Raw genomic sequence first — 17,420 nt, 5'->3', positions numbered from 1 at the left:
CTCCATTGAAAATGTGTGCACTGACCCAACTCCTACTTTCCAGAATGTTGAAATTCTAGGCAGGAAACAGAGATGTGCTAAATAATTTGGTCTTGTAATCTGAACAACGTGCGTTCAATCCCTGTTCATACATTCATAGAACAGAAGTGGCATGGTTGCCATCTTTTATGGCGTCATTTTCAAAAACTGAAGTTCATGGGTTCGATCCCTGTCTGTACGTGGTTTAAGAATTGCTGCTATCATTTCATTGTAGTTTCAATGGAGTGGTGTATCTAAAAAGTACATTGCATTGATATTGCATTTTATTTGCAAATTAAATGGGATGGAAGCTCAGAGGGGGAGTGCATGCAAAATGTGTATGAGGTCCTCGGTTCAATCCCAAGATTCTCCACTGAGTTTATTTGTGTGCCAAATTCACATTTACACAACTACTACTTTCCAGAATGTGTATATATAATTCACAGCGTAGAGTGGCATGGTGGTCAAGTGGTAAGCCGTCGGTCTCGTAAACCGAAGATCATGGGTTCAAATCCCGTCTGTGCCTTTATGAAAGACATCTGATATCATGGACCTGTGCTTCTATTCGAGGACTTTGAAGAAAAAGCAAGTTGTATCAATATTGCAAAACAACTATTTCAGTAAGGGCATGTATCTCTATGGTAGAGCCAGTACTTTACATGTATGCGCTCCAACGTTAATCCCCAACTTCTTTGTTCAGTGTATTTACTTGTTAAATTAGTTTTTGCACAACTCCCACTTTCCAGAATGTTGACATTCTAAGAAGGAAATAGATATGCTAAATCATCTGTTTCTGTAAACTGAAGCACATGGGTTTAATCCTTGTTCGACGTTTATGGAAGATAGCTGATATTATGGAAATGTACATTCATTAGAACAGTGTAAAGAAAAGGTAAATTGTATTGATATGACCACTGCGACCGGAATGCTCTAGTCGGCTGGCCCTCGCTGCCTATTCGTCACCAGACCCACAGGCTCCAGGTCATCTATAAGTCTATGCTAGGTAAAGCTCCGCCTTATCTCAGCTCACTGGTCACGATAACAACACCCACCCATAGCACTCGCTCCAGCAGGAATATCTCACTGGTCATCCCCAAAGCCAACACCTATTTTGGCCGCCTTTCCTTCCAGTTCTCTGCTGCCAATGACTGGAACGAATTGCAAAAATCGCTGAAGCTGGACACTTATATTTCCCTCACTAACTTTACACATCAGCTATCTGAGCAGCTAACCGATCGCTGCAGCTGTACATAGCACATCTGTAAATAGCCCACCCAATTTACCTACCTCATCCCTATATTGTTTTTATTTACTTTCTGCTCTTTTGCACACCAGTATTTCTACTTGCACATCATCATCTGCTCATCAATCAATCCAACGTTAATTTGCTAAATTGTAATTACTTCGCTACTATGGCCTATTTATTGCCTTACCTCCTCATTCCATTTGCACACATTGTATATAGACTTTCTTTTTTTCTATTGTGTTATTGACTGTACGCTTGTTTATTCCATTGTAACTCTGTGTTGTTGTTTGTGTTGCACTGCTCTGCTTTATCTTGGCCAGGTCGCTGTTCTAAATGAGAACTTGTTCTCCACTAGCTGACCCGGTTAAATAAAGATGAAATAAAATAAAATAAGAAACATTTTTATATTTTACAGGAAGGGGATGTAGCTCAGTGGTAGAGCGCATGCTTTGCATGTATGAGGTCCTGGGTTCAATCCCCAGCTTCTCCATTGAACATTTTTGCACTGACCCAACTCCTCCTTTCCAGAATGTTGAAATTCTAAGCAGGAAACAGAGATGTGCTAAATAATTTGGTTTTGTAATCTGAACAACGTGCTTTCAATCCCTGTTCGTACATTTATAGAACAGAAGTGGCATGGTTGCCATCTTTTATGGCGTCATTTTCAAAAACTGAAGTTCATGGGTTCGATCCCTGTCTGTACGTGGTTTAAGAATTGCTGCTATCATTTCATTGTAGTTTCAATGGAGTGGTGTATCTAAAAAGTACATTGCATTGATATTGCATTTTATTTGCAAATTAAATGGGATGGAAGCTCAGAGGGGGAGTGCATGCAAAATGTGTATGAGGTCCTCGGTTCAATCCCAAGATTCTCCACTGAGTTTATTTGTGTGCCAAATTCACATTTACAGAACTACTACTTTCCAGAATGTGTATATATAATTAACAGTGTAGAGTGGCATGGTGGCCAAGTGGTAAGGCGTCGGTCTCGTAAACCGAAGATCATGGGTTCAAATCCCGTCCGTGCCTTTATGAAAGACATCTGATATCATGGACCTGTGCTTCTATTGGAGGACTTTGCAGAAAAAGCAAGTTGTATCAATATTGCAAAACAACTATTTTAGTAAGGGCATGTATCTCTATGGTAGAGCCAGTACTTTACATGTATGCGCTCCAATGTTAATCCCCAACTTCTTTGTTCAGTGTATTTACTTGTTAAATTAGTTTTTGCACAACTCCCACTTTCCAGAATGTTGACATTCTAAGAAGGAAATAGATATGCTAAATCATCTGTTTCTGTAAACTGAAGCACATGGGTTCAATCCTTGTTCGACGTTTATGGAAGATAGCTGATATTATGGAAATGTACATTCATTAGAACAGTGTAAAGAAAAGGTAAATTGTATTGATATGACCACTGCGACCGGAATGCTCTAGTCGGCTGGCCCTCGCTACCTATTCGTCACCAGACCCACAGGCTCCAGGTCATCTATAAGTCTATGCTAGGTAAAGCTCCGCCTTATCTCAGCTCACTGGTCACGATAACAACACCCACCCATAGCACTCGCTCCAGCAGGAATATCTCACTGGTCATCCCCAAAGCCAACACCTATTTTGGCCGCCTTTCCTTCCAGTTCTCTGCTGCCAATGACTGGAACGAATTGCAAAAATCGCTGAAGCTGGACACTTATATTTCCCTCACTAACTTTACACATCAGCTATCTGAGCAGCTAACCGATCGCTGCAGCTGTACATAGCACATCTGTGAATAGCCCACCCAATCTACCTACCTCATCCCCATATTGTTTTTATTTACTTTCTGCTCTTTTGCACACCAGTATTTCTACTTGCACATCATCATCTGCTCATCTATCAATCCAACGTTAATTTGCTAAATTGTAATTACTTCGCTACTATGGCCTATTTATTGCCTTACCTCCTCATTCCATTTGCACACATTGTATATAGACTTTCTTTTTTTCTATTGTGTTATTGACTGTACGCTTGTTTATTCCATTTGTAACTCTGTGTTGTTGTTTGTGTCGCACTGCTCTGCTTTATCTTGGCCAGGTCGCAGTTCTAAATGAGAACTTGTTCTCCACTAGCTGACCTGGTTAAATAAAGGTGAAATAGAATAAAATAAGAAACAGTTTTTTATTTTAAAGGAAGGGGATGTAGCTCAGTGGTAGAGCGCATGCTTTGCATGTATGAGGTCCTGGGTTCAATCCCCAGCTTCTCCATTGAAAAGTTTTGCACTGACCCAACTCCTACTTTCCAGAATGTTGAAATTCTAAGCAGGAAACAGAGATGTGCTAAATAATTTGGTCTTGTAATCTGAACAACATGCGTTCAATCCCTGTTCATACATTTATAGAACTGAAGTGGCATGGTTGCCATCTTTTATGGCGTCATTTTCAAAAACTGAAGTTCATGGGTTCGATCCCTGTCTGTACGTGGTTTAAGAATTGCTGCTATAATTTCATTGTAGTTTCAATGGAGTGGTGTATCTAAAAAGTACATTGCATTGATATTGCATTTTATTTGCAAATTAAATGGGATGGAAGCTCAGAGGGGGAGTGCATGCAAAATGTGTATGAGGTCCTCGGTTCAATCCCAAGATTCTCCACTGAGTTTATTTGTGTGCCAAATTCACATTTACACAACTACTACTTTCCAGAATGTGTATGTATAATTCACAGCTTAGAGTGGCATGGTGGCCAAGTGGTAAGGCGTCGGTCTCGTAAACCGAAGATCATGGGTTCAAATCCCGTCCGTGCCTTTCTGAAAGACATCTGATATCATGGACCTGTGCTTCTGTTGGAGGACTTTGCAGAAAATGCAAGTTGTATCAATATTCCAAAACAACTATTTTAGTAAGGGCATGTATCTCCATGGTAGAGCCAGTACTTTACATGTATGCGGTCCAACGTTAATCCCCAACTTCTTTGTTCAGTGTATTTACTTGTTAAATTAGTTTTTGCACAACTCCCACTTTCCAGAATGTTGACATTCTAAGAAGGAAATAGATATGCTAAATCATCTGTTTCTGTAAACTGAAGCACATGGGTTCAATCCTTGTTCGACGTTTATGGAAGATAGCTGATATTATGGAAATGTACATTCATTAGAACAGTGTAAAGAAAAGGTAAATTGTATTGATATGACCACTGCGACCGGAATGCTCTAGTCGGCTGGCCCTCGCTACCTATTCGTCACCAGACCCACAGGCTCCAGGTCATCTATAAGTCTATGCTAGGTAAAGCTCCGCCTTATCTCAGCTCACTGGTCACGATAACAACACCCACCCATAGCACTCGCTCCAGCAGGAATATCTCACTGGTCATCCCCAAAGCCAACACCTATTTTGGCCGCCTTTCCTTCCAGTTCTCTGCTGCCAATGACTGGAACGAATTGCAAAAATCGCTGAAGCTGGACTCTTATATTTCCCTCACTAACTTTACACATCAGCTATCTGAGCAGCTAACCGATCGCTGCAGCTGTACATAGCACATCTGTAAATAGCCCACCCAATTTACCTACCTCATCCCTATATTGTTTTTATTTACTTTCTGCTCTTTTGCACACCAGTATTTCTACTTGCACATCATCATCTGCTCATCTATCAATCCAACGTTAATTTGCTAAATTGTAATTACTTCGCTACTATGGCCTATTTATTGCCATACCTCCTCATGCCATTTGCACACATTGTATATAGACTTTCTTTTTTCCTATTGTGTTATTGACTGTACGCTTGTTTATTCCATTTGTAACTCTGTTGTTGTTTGTGTCGCACTGCTCTGCTTTATCTTGGCCAGGTCGCAGTTCTAAATGAGAACTTGTTCTCCACCAGCTTACCCGGTTAAATAAAGGTGAAATAAAATAAAATAAGAATTTTTATTTTATTTTACAGAAAGGGTATGTAGCTCACTGGTAGAGCGCATGCTTTGCATGTATGAGGTCCTGGGTTCAATCCCCAGCTTCTCCATTGAAAATGTGTGCACTGACCCAACTCCTACTTTCCAGAATGTTGAAATTCTAGGCAGGAAACAGAGATGTGCTAAATAATTTGGTCTTGTAATCTGAACAACGTGCGTTCAATCCCTGTTCATACATTCATAGAACAGAAGTGGCATGGTTGCCATCTTTTATGGCGTCATTTTCAAAAACTGAAGTTCATGGGTTCGATCCCTGTCTGTACGTGGTTTAAGAATTGCTGCTATCATTTCATTGTAGTTTCAATGGAGTGGTGTATCTAAAAAGTACATTGCATTGATATTGCATTTTATTTGCAAATTAAATGGGATGGAAGCTCAGAGGGGGAGTGCATGCAAAATGTGTATGAGGTCCTCGGTTCAATCCCAAGATTCTCCACTGAGTTTATTTGTGTGCCAAATTCACATTTACACAACTACTACTTTCCAGAATGTGTATATATAATTCACAGCGTAGAGTGGCATGGTGGTTAAGTGGTAAGCCGTCGGTCTCGTAAACCGAAGATCATGGGTTCAAATCCCGTCTGTGCCTTTATGAAAGACATCTGATATCATGGACCTGTGCTTCTATTCGAGGACTTTGAAGAAAAAGCAAGTTGTATCAATATTGCAAAACAACTATTTCAGTAAGGGCATGTATCTCTATGGTAGAGCCAGTACTTTACATGTATGCGCTCCAACGTTAATCCCCAACTTCTTTGTTCAGTGTATTTACTTGTTAAATTAGTTTTTGCACAACTCCCACTTTCCAGAATGTTGACATTCTAAGAAGGAAATAGATATGCTAAATCATCTGTTTCTGTAAACTGAAGCACATGGGTTTAATCCTTGTTCGACGTTTATGGAAGATAGCTGATATTATGGAAATGTACATTCATTAGAACAGTGTAAAGAAAAGGTAAATTGTATTGATATGACCACTGCGACCGGAATGCTCTAGTCGGCTGGCCCTCGCTGCCTATTCGTCACCAGACCCACAGGCTCCAGGTCATCTATAAGTCTATGCTAGGTAAAGCTCCGCCTTATCTCAGCTCACTGGTCACGATAACAACACCCACCCATAGCACTCGCTCCAGCAGGAATATCTCACTGGTCATCCCCAAAGCCAACACCTATTTTGGCCGCCTTTCCTTCCAGTTCTCTGCTGCCAATGACTGGAACGAATTGCAAAAATCGCTGAAGCTGGACACTTATATTTCCCTCACTAACTTTACACATCAGCTATCTGAGCAGCTAACCGATCGCTGCAGCTGTACATAGCACATCTGTAAATAGCCCACCCAATTTACCTACCTCATCCCTATATTGTTTTTATTTACTTTCTGCTCTTTTGCACACCAGTATTTCTACTTGCACATCATCATCTGCTCATCAATCAATCCAACGTTAATTTGCTAAATTGTAATTACTTCGCTACTATGGCCTATTTATTGCCTTACCTCCTCATTCCATTTGCACACATTGTATATAGACTTTCTTTTTTTCTATTGTGTTATTGACTGTACGCTTGTTTATTCCATTGTAACTCTGTGTTGTTGTTTGTGTTGCACTGCTCTGCTTTATCTTGGCCAGGTCGCTGTTCTAAATGAGAACTTGTTCTCCACTAGCTGACCCGGTTAAATAAAGATGAAATAAAATAAAATAAGAAACATTTTTATATTTTACAGGAAGGGGATGTAGCTCAGTGGTAGAGCGCATGCTTTGCATGTATGAGGTCCTGGGTTCAATCCCCAGCTTCTCCATTGAACATTTTTGCACTGACCCAACTCCTCCTTTCCAGAATGTTGAAATTCTAAGCAGGAAACAGAGATGTGCTAAATAATTTGGTTTTGTAATCTGAACAACGTGCTTTCAATCCCTGTTCGTACATTTATAGAACAGAAGTGGCATGGTTGCCATCTTTTATGGCGTCATTTTCAAAAACTGAAGTTCATGGGTTCGATCCCTGTCTGTACGTGGTTTAAGAATTGCTGCTATCATTTCATTGTAGTTTCAATGGAGTGGTGTATCTAAAAAGTACATTGCATTGATATTGCATTTTATTTGCAAATTAAATGGGATGGAAGCTCAGAGGGGGAGTGCATGCAAAATGTGTATGAGGTCCTCGGTTCAATCCCAAGATTCTCCACTGAGTTTATTTGTGTGCCAAATTCACATTTACAGAACTACTACTTTCCAGAATGTGTATATATAATTAACAGTGTAGAGTGGCATGGTGGCCAAGTGGTAAGGCGTCGGTCTCGTAAACCGAAGATCATGGGTTCAAATCCCGTCCGTGCCTTTATGAAAGACATCTGATATCATGGACCTGTGCTTCTATTGGAGGACTTTGCAGAAAAAGCAAGTTGTATCAATATTGCAAAACAACTATTTTAGTAAGGGCATGTATCTCTATGGTAGAGCCAGTACTTTACATGTATGCGCTCCAATGTTAATCCCCAACTTCTTTGTTCAGTGTATTTACTTGTTAAATTAGTTTTTGCACAACTCCCACTTTCCAGAATGTTGACATTCTAAGAAGGAAATAGATATGCTAAATCATCTGTTTCTGTAAACTGAAGCACATGGGTTCAATCCTTGTTCGACGTTTATGGAAGATAGCTGATATTATGGAAATGTACATTCATTAGAACAGTGTAAAGAAAAGGTAAATTGTATTGATATGACCACTGCGACCGGAATGCTCTAGTCGGCTGGCCCTCGCTACCTATTCGTCACCAGACCCACAGGCTCCAGGTCATCTATAAGTCTATGCTAGGTAAAGCTCCGCCTTATCTCAGCTCACTGGTCACGATAACAACACCCACCCATAGCACTCGCTCCAGCAGGAATATCTCACTGGTCATCCCCAAAGCCAACACCTATTTTGGCCGCCTTTCCTTCCAGTTCTCTGCTGCCAATGACTGGAACGAATTGCAAAAATCGCTGAAGCTGGACACTTATATTTCCCTCACTAACTTTACACATCAGCTATCTGAGCAGCTAACCGATCGCTGCAGCTGTACATAGCACATCTGTGAATAGCCCACCCAATCTACCTACCTCATCCCCATATTGTTTTTATTTACTTTCTGCTCTTTTGCACACCAGTATTTCTACTTGCACATCATCATCTGCTCATCTATCAATCCAACGTTAATTTGCTAAATTGTAATTACTTCGCTACTATGGCCTATTTATTGCCTTACCTCCTCATTCCATTTGCACACATTGTATATAGACTTTCTTTTTTTCTATTGTGTTATTGACTGTACGCTTGTTTATTCCATTTGTAACTCTGTGTTGTTGTTTGTGTCGCACTGCTCTGCTTTATCTTGGCCAGGTCGCAGTTCTAAATGAGAACTTGTTCTCCACTAGCTGACCTGGTTAAATAAAGGTGAAATAGAATAAAATAAGAAACAGTTTTTTATTTTAAAGGAAGGGGATGTAGCTCAGTGGTAGAGCGCATGCTTTGCATGTATGAGGTCCTGGGTTCAATCCCCAGCTTCTCCATTGAAAAGTTTTGCACTGACCCAACTCCTACTTTCCAGAATGTTGAAATTCTAAGCAGGAAACAGAGATGTGCTAAATAATTTGGTCTTGTAATCTGAACAACATGCGTTCAATCCCTGTTCATACATTTATAGAACTGAAGTGGCATGGTTGCCATCTTTTATGGCGTCATTTTCAAAAACTGAAGTTCATGGGTTCGATCCCTGTCTGTACGTGGTTTAAGAATTGCTGCTATAATTTCATTGTAGTTTCAATGGAGTGGTGTATCTAAAAAGTACATTGCATTGATATTGCATTTTATTTGCAAATTAAATGGGATGGAAGCTCAGAGGGGGAGTGCATGCAAAATGTGTATGAGGTCCTCGGTTCAATCCCAAGATTCTCCACTGAGTTTATTTGTGTGCCAAATTCACATTTACACAACTACTACTTTCCAGAATGTGTATGTATAATTCACAGCTTAGAGTGGCATGGTGGCCAAGTGGTAAGGCGTCGGTCTCGTAAACCGAAGATCATGGGTTCAAATCCCGTCCGTGCCTTTATGAAAGACATCTGATATCATGGACCTGTGCTTCTATTGGAGGACTTTGCAGAAAACGCAAGTTGTATCAATATTGCAAAACAACTATTTTAGTAAGGGCATGTATCTCTATGGTAGAGCCAGTACTTTACATGTATGCGGTCCAACGTTAATCCCCAACTTCTTTGTTCAGTGTATTTACTTGTTAAATTAGTTTTTGCACAACTCCCACTTTCCAGAATGTTGACATTCTAAGAAGGAAATAGATATGCTAAATCATCTGTTTCTGTAAACTGAAGCACATGGGTTCAATCCTTGTTCGACGTTTATGGAAGATAGCTGATATTATGGAAATGTACATTCATTAGAACAGTGTAAAGAAAAGGTAAATTGTATTGATATGACCACTGCGACCGGAATGCTCTAGTCGGCTGGCCCTCGCTACCTATTCGTCACCAGACCCACAGGCTCCAGGTCATCTATAAGTCTATGCTAGGTAAAGCTCCGCCTTATCTCAGCTCACTGGTCACGATAACAACACCCACCCATAGCACTCGCTCCAGCAGGAATATCTCACTGGTCATCCCCAAAGCCAACACCTATTTTGGCCGCCTTTCCTTCCAGTTCTCTGCTGCCAATGACTGGAACGAATTGCAAAAATCGCTGAAGCTGGACACTTATATTTCCCTCACTAACTTTACACATCAGCTATCTGAGCTGCTAACCGATCGCTGCAGCTGTACATAGCACATCTGTAAATAGCCCACCCAATTTACCTACCTCATCCCTATATTGTTTTTATTTACTTTCTGCTCTTTTGCACACCAGTATTTCTACTTGCACATCATCATCTGCTCATCTATCAATCCAACATTAATTTGCTAAATTGTAATTACTTCGCTACTATGGCCTATTTATTGCCTTACCTCCTCATTCCATTTGCACACATTGTATATAGACTTTCTTTTTTTCTATTGTGTTATTGACTGTACGCTTGTTTATTCCATTTGTAACTCTGTGTTGTTGTTTGTGTCGCACTGCTCTGCTTTATCTTGGCCAGGTCGCAGTTCTAAATGAGAACTTGTTCTCCACTAGCTGACCCGCTTAAATAAAGATGAAATAAAATAAAATAAGAAACATTTTTTTATTTTACAGGAAGGGGATGTAGCTCAGTGGTAGAGCGCATGCTTTGCATGTATGAGGTCCTGGGTTCAATCCCCAGCTTCTCCATTGAACATTTTTGCACTGACCCAACTCCTACTTTCCAGAATGTTGAAATTCTAAGCAGGAAACAGAGATGTGCTAAATAATTTGGTCTTGTAATCTGAACAACGTGCGTTCAATCCCTGTTCGTACATTTATAGAACAGAAGTGGCATGGTTGCCATCTTTTATGGCGTCATTTTCAAAAACTGAAGTTCATGGGTTCGATCCCTGTCTGTACGTGGTTTAAGAATTGCTGCTATCATTTCATTGTAGTTTCAATGGAGTGGTGTATCTAAAAAGTACATTGCATTGATATTGCATTTTATTTGCAAATTAAATGGGATGGAAGCTCAGAGGGGGAGTGCATGCAAAATGTGTATGAGGTCCTCGGTTCAATCCCAAGATTCTCCACTGAGTTTATTTGTGTGCCAAATTCACATTTACACAACTACTACTTTCCAGAATGTGTATATATAATTAACAGTGTAGAGTGGCATGGTGGCCAAGTGGTAAGGCGTCGGTCTCGTAAACCGAAGATCATGGGTTCAAATCCCGTCCGTGCCTTTATGAAAGACATCTGATATCATGGACCTGTGCTTCTATTGGAGGACTTTGCAGAAAAAGCAAGTTGTATCAATAATGCAAAACATCTATTTTAGTAAGGGCATGTATCTCTATGGTAGAGCCAGTACTTTACATGTATGCGCTCCAACGTTAATCCCCAACTTCTTTGTTCAGTGTATTTACTTGTTAAATTAGTTTTTGCACAACTCCCACTTTCCAGAATGTTGACATTCTAAGAAGGAAATAGATATGCTAAATCATCTGTTTCTGTAAACTGAAGCACATGGGTTCAATCCTTGTTCGACGTTTATGGAAGATAGCTGATATTATGGAAATGTACATTCATTAGAACAGTGTAAAGAAAAGGTAAATTGTATTGATATGACCACTGCGACCGGAATGCTCTAGTCGGCTGGCCCTCGCTACCTATTCGTCACCAGACCCACAGGCTCCAGGTCATCTATAAGTCTATGCTAGGTAAAGCTCCGCCTTATCTCAGCTCACTGGTCACGATAACAACACCCACCCATAGCACTCGCTCCAGCAGGAATATCTCACTGGTCATCCCCAAAGCCAACACCTATTTTGGCCGCCTTTCCTTCCAGTTCTCTGCTGCCAATGACTGGAACGAATTGCAAAAAGTCGCTGAAGCTGGACACTTATATTTCCCTCACTAACTTTACACATCAGCTATCTGAGCTGCTAACCGATCGCTGCAGCTGTACATAGCACATCTGTAAATAGCCCACCCAATTTACCTACCTCATCCCTATATTGTTTTTATTTACTTTCTGCTCTTTTGCACACCAGTATTTCTACTTGCACATCATCATCTGCTCATCTATCAATCCAACATTAATTTGCTAAATTGTAATTACTTCGCTACTATGGCCTATTTATTGCCTTACCTCCTCATTCCATTTGCACACATTGTATATAGACTTTCTTTTTTTCTATTGTGTTATTGACTGTACGCTTGTTTATTCCATTTGTAACTCTGTGTTGTTGTTTGTGTCGCACTGCTCTGCTTTATCTTGGCCAGGTCGCAGTTCTAAATGAGAACTTGTTCTCCACTAGCTGACCCGCTTAAATAAAGATGAAATAAAATAAAATAAGAAACATTTTTTTATTTTACAGGAAGGGGATGTAGCTCAGTGGTAGAGCGCATGCTTTGCATGTATGAGGTCCTGGGTTCAATCCCCAGCTTCTCCATTGAACATTTTTGCACTGACCCAACTCCTACTTTCCAGAATGTTGAAATTCTAAGCAGGAAACAGAGATGTGCTAAATAATTTGGTCTTGTAATCTGAACAACGTGCGTTCAATCCCTGTTCGTACATTTATAGAACAGAAGTGGCATGGTTGCCATCTTTTATGGCGTCATTTTCAAAAACTGAAGTTCATGGGTTCGATCCCTGTCTGTACGTGGTTTAAGAATTGCTGCTATCATTTCATTGTAGTTTCAATGGAGTGGTGTATCTAAAAAGTACATTGCATTGATATTGCATTTTATTTGCAAATTAAATGGGATGGAAGCTCAGAGGGGGAGTGCATGCAAAATGTGTATGAGGTCCTCGGTTCAATCCCAAGATTCTCCACTGAGTTTATTTGTGTGCCAAATTCACATTTACACAACTACTACTTTCCAGAATGTGTATATATAATTAACAGTGTAGAGTGGCATGGTGGCCAAGTGGTAAGGCGTCGGTCTCGTAAACCGAAGATCATGGGTTCAAATCCCGTCCGTGCCTTTATGAAAGACATCTGATATCATGGACCTGTGCTTCTATTGGAGGACTTTGCAGAAAAAGCAAGTTGTATCAATAATGCAAAACATCTATTTTAGTAAGGGCATGTATCTCTATGGTAGAGCCAGTACTTTACATGTATGCGCTCCAACGTTAATCCCCAACTTCTTTGTTCAGTGTATTTACTTGTTAAATTAGTTTTTGCACAACTCCCACTTTCCAGAATGTTGACATTCTAAGAAGGAAATAGATATGCTAAATCATCTGTTTCTGTAAACTGAAGCACATGGGTTCAATCCTTGTTCGACGTTTATGGAAGATAGCTGATATTATGGAAATGTACATTCATTAGAACAGTGTAAAGAAAAGGTAAATTGTATTGATATGACCACTGCGACCGGAATGCTCTAGTCGGCTGGCCCTCGCTACCTATTCGTCACCAGACCCACAGGCTCCAGGTCATCTATAAGTCTATGCTAGGTAAAGCTCCGCCTTATCTCAGCTCACTGGTCACGATAACAACACCCACCCATAGCACTCGCTCCAGCAGGAATATCTCACTGGTCATCCCCAAAGCCAACACCTATTTTGGCCGCCTTTCCTTCCAGTTCTCTGCTGCCAATGACTGGAACGAATTGCAAAAAGTCGCTGAAGCTGGACACTTATATTTCCCTCACTAACTTTACACATCAGCTATCTGAGCTGCTAACCGATCGCTGCAGCTGTACATAGCACATCTGTAAATAGCCCACCCAATTTACCTACCTCATCCCTATATTGTTTTTATTTACTTTCTGCTCTTTTGCACACCAGTATTTCTACTTGCACATCATCATCTGCTCATCTATCAATCCAACATTAATTTGCTAAATTGTAATTACTTCGCTACTATGGCCTATTTATTGCCTTACCTCCTCATTCCATTTGCACACATTGTATATAGACTTTCTTTTTTTCTATTGTGTTATTGACTGTACGCTTGTTTATTCCATTTGTAACTCTGTGTTGTTGTTTGTGTCGCACTGCTCTGCTTTATCTTGGCCAGGTCGCAGTTCTAAATGAGAACTTGTTCTCCACTAGCTGACCCGCTTAAATAAAGATGAAATAAAATAAAATAAGAAACATTTTTTTATTTTACAGGAAGGGGATGTAGCTCAGTGGTAGAGCGCATGCTTTGCATGTATGAGGTCCTGGGTTCAATCCCCAGCTTCTCCATTGAAAATTTTTGCACTGACCCAACTCCTACTTTCCAGAATGTTGAAATTCTAAGCAGGAAACAGAGATGTGCTAAATAATTTGGTCTTGTAATCTGAACAACGTGCGTTCAATCCCTGTTCGTACATTTATAGAACAGAAGTGGCATGGTTGCCATCTTTTATGGCGTCATTTTCAAAAACTGAAGTTCATGGGTTCGATCCCTGTCTGTACGTGGTTTAAGAATTGCTGCTATCATTTCATTGTAGTTTCAATGGAGTGGTGTATCTAAAAAGTACATTGCATTGATATTGCATTTTATTTGCAAATTAAATGGGATGGAAGCTCAGAGGGGGAGTGCATGCAAAATGTGTATGAGGTCCTCGGTTCAATCCCAAGATTCTCCACTGAGTTTATTTGTGTGCCAAATTCACATTTACACAACTACTACTTTCCAGAATGTGTATATATAATTAACAGTGTAGAGTGGCATGGTGGCCAAGTGGTAAGGCGTCGGTCTCGTAAACCGAAGATCATGGGTTCAAATCCCGTCCGTGCCTTTATGAAAGACATCTGATATCATGGACCTGTGCTTCTATTGGAGGACTTTGCAGAAAAAGCAAGTTGTATCAATAATGCAAAACATCTATTTTAGTAAGGGCATGTATCTCTATGGTAGAGCCAGTACTTTACATGTATGCGCTCCAACGTTAATCCCCAACTTCTTTGTTCAGTGTATTTACTTGTTAAATTAGTTTTTGCACAACTCCCACTTTCCAGAATGTTGACATTCTAAGAAGGAAATAGATATGCTAAATCATCTGTTTCTGTAAACTGAAGCACATGGGTTCAATCCTTGTTCGACGTTTATGGAAGATAGCTGATATTATGGAAATGTACATTCATTAGAACAGTGTAAAGAAAAGGTAAATTGTATTGATATGACCACTGCGACCGGAATGCTCTAGTCGGCTGGCCCTCGCTACCTATTCGTCACCAGACCCACAGGCTCCAGGTCATCTATAAGTCTATGCTAGGTAAAGCTCCGCCTTATCTCAGCTCACTGGTCACGATAACAACACCCACCCATAGCACTCGCTCCAGCAGGAATATCTCACTGGTCATCCCCAAAGCCAACACCTATTTTGGCCGCCTTTCCTTCCAGTTCTCTGCTGCCAATGACTGGAACGAATTGCAAAAATCGCTGAAGCTGGACACTTATATTTCCCTCACTAACTTTACACATCAGCTATCTGAGCTGCTAACCGATCGCTGCAGCTGTACATAGCACATCTGTAAATAGCCCACCCAATTTACCTACCTCATCCCTATATTGTTTTTATTTACTTTCTGCTCTTTTGCACACCAGTATTTCTACTTGCACATCATCATCTGCTCATCTATCAATCCAACATTAATTTGCTAAATTGTAATTACTTCGCTACTATGGCCTATTTATTGCCTTACCTCCTCATTCCATTTGCACACATTGTATATAGACTTTCTTTTTTTCTATTGTGTTATTGACTGTACGCTTGTTTATTCCATTTGTAACTCTGTGTTGTTGTTTGTGTCGCACTGCTCTGCTTTATCTTGGCCAGGTCGCAGTTCTAAATGAGAACTTGTTCTCCACTAGCTGACCCGCTTAAATAAAGATGAAATAAAATAAAATAAGAAACATTTTTTTTTTTTACAGGAAGGGGATGTAGCTCAGTGGTAGAGCGCATGCTTTGCATGTATGAGGTCCTGGGTTCAATCCCCAGCTTCTCCATTGAAAATATTTGCACTGACCCAACTCCTACTTTCCAGAATGTTGAAATTCTAAGCAGGAAACAGAGATGTGCTAAATAATTTGGTCTTGTAATCTGAACAACGTGCGTTCAATCCCTGTTCGTACATTTATAGAACAGAAGTGGCATGGTTGCCATCTTTTATGGCGTCATTTTCAAAAACTGAAGTTCATGGGTTCGATCCCTGTCTGTACGTGGTTTAAGAATTGCTGCTATCATTTCATTGTAGTTTCAATGGAGTGGTGTATCTAAAAAGTACATTGCATTGATATTGCATTTTATTTGCAAATTAAATGGGATGGAAGCTCAGAGGGGGAGTGCATGCAAAATGTGTATGAGGTCCTCGGTTCAATCCCAAGATTCTCCACTGAGTTTATTTGTGTGCCAAATTCACATTTACACAACTACTACTTTCCAGAATGTGTATATATAATTAACAGTGTAGAGTGGCATGGTGGCCAAGTGGTAAGGCGTCGGTCTCGTAAACCGAAGATCATGGGTTCAAATCCCGTCCGTGCCTTTATGAAAGACATCTGATATCATGGACCTGTGCTTCTATTGGAGGACTTTGCAGAAAAAGCAAGTTGTATCAATAATGCAAAACATCTATTTTAGTAAGGGCATGTATCTCTATGGTAGAGCCAGTACTTTACATGTATGCGCTCCAACGTTAATCCCCAACTTCTTTGTTCAGTGTATTTACTTGTTAAATTAGTTTTTGCACAACTCCCACTTTCCAGAATGTTGACATTCTAAGAAGGAAATAGATATGCTAAATCATCTGTTTCTGTAAACTGAAGCACATGGGTTCAATCCTTGTTCGACGTTTATGGAAGATAGCTGATATTATGGAAATGTACATTCATTAGAACAGTGTAAAGAAAAGGTAAATTGTATTGATATGACCACTGCGACCGGAATGCTCTAGTCGGCTGGCCCTCGCTACCTATTCGTCACCAGACCCACAGGCTCCAGGTCATCTATAAGTCTATGCTAGGTAAAGCTCCGCCTTATCTCAGCTCACTGGTCACGATAACAACACCCACCCATAGCACTCGCTCCAGCAGGAATATCTCACTGGTCATCCCCAAAGCCAACACCTATTTTGGCCGCCTTTCCTTCCAGTTCTCTGCTGCCAATGACTGGAACGAATTGCAAAAATCGCTGAAGCTGGACACTTATATTTCCCTCACTAACTTTACACATCAGCTATCTGAGCTGCTAACCGATCGCTGCAGCTGTACATAGCACATCTGTAAATAGCCCACCCAATTTACCTACCTCATCCCTATATTGTTTTTATTTACTTTCTGCTCTTTTGCACACCAGTATTTCTACTTGCACATCATCATCTGCTCATCTATCAATCCAACATTAATTTGCTAAATTGTAATTACTTCGCTACTATGGCCTATTTATTGCCTTACCTCCTCATTCCATTTGCACACATTGTATATAGACTTTCTTTTTTTCTATTGTGTTATTGACTGTACGCTTGTTTATTCCATTTGTAACTCTGTGTTGTTGTTTGTGTCGCACTGCTCTGCTTTATCTTGGCCAGGTCGCAGTTCTAAATGAGAACTTGTTCTCCACTAGCTGACCCGCTTAAATAAAGATGAAATAAAATAAAATAAGAAACATTTTTTTT

The 17,420-nt window shown here is 40.3% G+C and overlaps 18 non-coding genes across 18 annotated transcripts; all 18 read left to right on the top strand.

The window, feature by feature from the left end:
• The first annotated feature begins 472 nt into the window (after positions 1–472).
• Positions 473–544, top strand: trnat-cgu (transfer RNA threonine (anticodon CGU)). Its single transcript has one exon. It is a non-coding gene; the product is annotated as a tRNA-Thr (tRNA).
• Positions 545–1,682: 1,138 nt separating this feature from the next.
• trnaa-ugc (transfer RNA alanine (anticodon UGC)) lies at positions 1,683–1,754 on the top strand. Its single transcript has one exon. It is a non-coding gene; the product is annotated as a tRNA-Ala (tRNA).
• A 467-nt stretch (positions 1,755–2,221) lies between these two features.
• On the top strand, positions 2,222–2,293 carry trnat-cgu (transfer RNA threonine (anticodon CGU)). The gene has a single exon. It is a non-coding gene; the product is annotated as a tRNA-Thr (tRNA).
• Positions 2,294–3,432: 1,139 nt separating this feature from the next.
• Positions 3,433–3,504, top strand: trnaa-ugc (transfer RNA alanine (anticodon UGC)). Its single transcript has one exon. It is a non-coding gene; the product is annotated as a tRNA-Ala (tRNA).
• A 467-nt stretch (positions 3,505–3,971) lies between these two features.
• trnat-cgu (transfer RNA threonine (anticodon CGU)) lies at positions 3,972–4,043 on the top strand. Its single transcript has one exon. It is a non-coding gene; the product is annotated as a tRNA-Thr (tRNA).
• A 1,676-nt stretch (positions 4,044–5,719) lies between these two features.
• trnat-cgu (transfer RNA threonine (anticodon CGU)) lies at positions 5,720–5,791 on the top strand. The gene has a single exon. It is a non-coding gene; the product is annotated as a tRNA-Thr (tRNA).
• Positions 5,792–6,929: 1,138 nt separating this feature from the next.
• trnaa-ugc (transfer RNA alanine (anticodon UGC)) lies at positions 6,930–7,001 on the top strand. Its single transcript has one exon. It is a non-coding gene; the product is annotated as a tRNA-Ala (tRNA).
• A 467-nt stretch (positions 7,002–7,468) lies between these two features.
• On the top strand, positions 7,469–7,540 carry trnat-cgu (transfer RNA threonine (anticodon CGU)). The gene has a single exon. It is a non-coding gene; the product is annotated as a tRNA-Thr (tRNA).
• A 1,139-nt stretch (positions 7,541–8,679) lies between these two features.
• trnaa-ugc (transfer RNA alanine (anticodon UGC)) lies at positions 8,680–8,751 on the top strand. The gene has a single exon. It is a non-coding gene; the product is annotated as a tRNA-Ala (tRNA).
• Positions 8,752–9,218: 467 nt separating this feature from the next.
• Positions 9,219–9,290, top strand: trnat-cgu (transfer RNA threonine (anticodon CGU)). The gene has a single exon. It is a non-coding gene; the product is annotated as a tRNA-Thr (tRNA).
• Positions 9,291–10,429: 1,139 nt separating this feature from the next.
• On the top strand, positions 10,430–10,501 carry trnaa-ugc (transfer RNA alanine (anticodon UGC)). Its single transcript has one exon. It is a non-coding gene; the product is annotated as a tRNA-Ala (tRNA).
• Positions 10,502–10,968: 467 nt separating this feature from the next.
• On the top strand, positions 10,969–11,040 carry trnat-cgu (transfer RNA threonine (anticodon CGU)). Its single transcript has one exon. It is a non-coding gene; the product is annotated as a tRNA-Thr (tRNA).
• A 1,140-nt stretch (positions 11,041–12,180) lies between these two features.
• trnaa-ugc (transfer RNA alanine (anticodon UGC)) lies at positions 12,181–12,252 on the top strand. The gene has a single exon. It is a non-coding gene; the product is annotated as a tRNA-Ala (tRNA).
• Positions 12,253–12,719: 467 nt separating this feature from the next.
• Positions 12,720–12,791, top strand: trnat-cgu (transfer RNA threonine (anticodon CGU)). Its single transcript has one exon. It is a non-coding gene; the product is annotated as a tRNA-Thr (tRNA).
• A 1,140-nt stretch (positions 12,792–13,931) lies between these two features.
• Positions 13,932–14,003, top strand: trnaa-ugc (transfer RNA alanine (anticodon UGC)). The gene has a single exon. It is a non-coding gene; the product is annotated as a tRNA-Ala (tRNA).
• A 467-nt stretch (positions 14,004–14,470) lies between these two features.
• Positions 14,471–14,542, top strand: trnat-cgu (transfer RNA threonine (anticodon CGU)). The gene has a single exon. It is a non-coding gene; the product is annotated as a tRNA-Thr (tRNA).
• A 1,139-nt stretch (positions 14,543–15,681) lies between these two features.
• Positions 15,682–15,753, top strand: trnaa-ugc (transfer RNA alanine (anticodon UGC)). The gene has a single exon. It is a non-coding gene; the product is annotated as a tRNA-Ala (tRNA).
• Positions 15,754–16,220: 467 nt separating this feature from the next.
• On the top strand, positions 16,221–16,292 carry trnat-cgu (transfer RNA threonine (anticodon CGU)). The gene has a single exon. It is a non-coding gene; the product is annotated as a tRNA-Thr (tRNA).
• Positions 16,293–17,420: the final 1,128 nt, after the last annotated feature.

This window comes from Salmo salar, unplaced genomic scaffold (assembly GCF_965601325.2).
Source record: "Salmo salar unplaced genomic scaffold, fSalSal1 ptg000135l, whole genome shotgun sequence".
Classification (NCBI taxonomy): domain Eukaryota; kingdom Metazoa; phylum Chordata; class Actinopteri; order Salmoniformes; family Salmonidae; genus Salmo; species Salmo salar.
This window is presented reverse-complemented; position numbering and strand designations above follow the sequence as displayed.